This window comes from Branchiostoma belcheri, unplaced genomic scaffold (genome assembly GCF_001625305.1).
Source record: "Branchiostoma belcheri isolate BF01 breed outbred unplaced genomic scaffold, Haploidv18h27 scaffold60, whole genome shotgun sequence".
Lineage (NCBI taxonomy): Eukaryota > Metazoa > Chordata > Leptocardii > Amphioxiformes > Branchiostomatidae > Branchiostoma > Branchiostoma belcheri.
In genome coordinates this window covers 489,926-492,207 of record NW_017804243.1, presented here as the reverse complement: position 1 = coordinate 492,207, position 2,282 = coordinate 489,926, and the positions used below count along the sequence as shown (strand labels likewise).

The following is a 2,282-nucleotide window of genomic DNA, read 5'->3' as shown; positions in this document are numbered from 1 at the left end:
GGGGGTTTGGGGGGGGGGGCAGGCACCAAAACTGTTAGTACAGTAGTTTTTTTTTTCAAATTTAGTAGGTTTTTTTTTTCAAATTTTTGGTTTCGTCCCGTCCAGTAATTTGTTAGAAAATATAGCTTTGAAGTTGAATTTGAGTTTGCTAGATTTAAAAACTCATGGGTAACTTTGTTTTTAACTGATTGTTCACCTAGCCGTGGCGACTACTGATTCGGGCTTACATTGCATTACCCTCAGCAATTTTTGCTGAGGGTAATGCAATGTAAGCCCGAATCAATAGTCGCCACGGCTAAAATATTGTTCACCCTAATTTTACCACAAGTCCAAAGAGCAAAGTAAAGTGTACCGTTAGATAAATAAACATAACTCAGTAGTTTTGTGTTCTGATCTCTCTTCTCGACACGATATTGCCGACAAATCACACATATCTGGTGGATCCTGAAACGCTGAACAGTCGACAGACGGGATCTGTACTTACTTTCTTCATGGATGTCCTCAGAAAACTTCCTTCAACGTCTGGAACCGACTTTTCGATAACTTTTTACTTCCTCTTTCCGCCATCTTGGAACTTGGAACAGTTCATTAGACAATGGGGGTGTTTTTATGACAAAAGGCGAAAAATAGTAACTTTGCAAAAACAGAAATTTACGAGTTTATTTAGTATACTATTGTAACTTATACCATATGTAATATAATAAACTAGTTAATTAGCTAGTAATAAAACACAATTCACTGTTGACTCCCGTGAGGTGAAGAAAATGGACTGTTCCGTGAAGGTGCCACTTGAGGGTAAGTTTTTGGCGGCGCCTCTGGGGCGGAGCCTATGATGCAGTGTTAAACTCAAGTAGAAATTGTTCTAAAATCTCCCTCTCTATCACCCACAGTGAACGGATTTGTGCCAAAGTTCATGGGCCTTTAGGAATGTTTTCTAAACGCCCGTGGCGTCGGGTGGCGTAGTGGTAGATCATCCGACTGCGAACCTGGAGACCCGGGTTCGATTCCGAGTCGTACCGGGGGCATGTCTGGACATGCGCCCCGACGTTGTGCCCTTGGGAAAGGCACTTTACACGACTTTCCTCACTCCACCCAGGTGTGAATGGGTACCTAACTTCGGTTGGGGAAAGCCGTATTGAGGTCACCTTGTGGCGCCGAATGGCAGCCGCTCAGACCCTTGCGGCAGTTCCACAAAAATGTGGAACAAATAATATGTTTCAAGTGTATTTTGTGTATTATTATGTGTATTATTACAATTTGTATCATTTGTACCATTACCATTTGATTGTAAACCCTGCATCAATTCAGCACTATAAGGCTGCAATTGCATGGGTAATGTTTGGCAAATAAACCAAAGAAAAGTTGTTATTTTGGAGTGAAACTGATGGATGCTCAATCTCATCATTTCAGTGCCTGGGTCTTTTGTGTCGTGTCGTTCTTACCGACGCACGTCCGCCAGGTACCCGGCGCGTCAGGTGTCTCCATCTTTTGTCTCACCTGCGGCTGCACGGGGTAACATGTCACAAACGCTGATGATGCAAGACTTGTCCGTACATTAACCGGCTAACTGGGGTCACTTGTGTTCCCCATGACACGTTACTATTAGCCTCTACCAGGCTTCGGGAGGCGGCTGGAAAGAAGAGTATGATGCAAGATGATGCAAGAGTTAGACTTGTCCGTACATAAAACGGCTGACTGGGTTCACTTGTGTTCCCCATGACACGTTACCATTAGCCTCTACCAGGCTTCGGGAGGCGGCTGGAAAGAGTAGAAATTGGTCAAATAGAGAGAGATAACATGTCGAAGGAGTTGGTCCGCTACTGCTAGAGAGTACGTTTTGCCATGGAGTTAAAATCTTGTATTTAACCTCCTTGGTTTGCCGCACCCGAGTGCGACAATTTCTACTCCGTGTGACCGATATATCTACTCTTTACAGCCGTCTCCCGAAGCCTGGTAGAGGCTAACGTTACCATGGGAACAACCTTATTGTGTATGTGAACATGAGTGTGTTTAACCCTTGAGAGTGCTGGTAAAATCGGAGGTGTGAAGTTACTGATAATGAAGTGAAGAAAACTTATCAAACTGCAGCCCTAGGATTTGTGTGTATCATAGTTAAATACAAGTTGCCATAGGACATCGGACAAGGGCTCCAAGCAGATGTTGGGGGATAGATGATGGCAATGTTTTCATAATGACAATGGGGCTTATTTGACAGTCCTTTACACTACATAACCATGATGTCCAGATACCCACGACGGATATTTGAACATTATATATATATA

General features: G+C 43.5%; 1 protein-coding gene across 1 annotated transcript in view; it reads right to left on the bottom strand.

The window, feature by feature from the left end:
• Positions 1-2,282, bottom strand: part of LOC109482707 — a 38,215-nt gene that overhangs the window by 7,568 nt on the left and 28,365 nt on the right. The window lies entirely within an intron of this gene.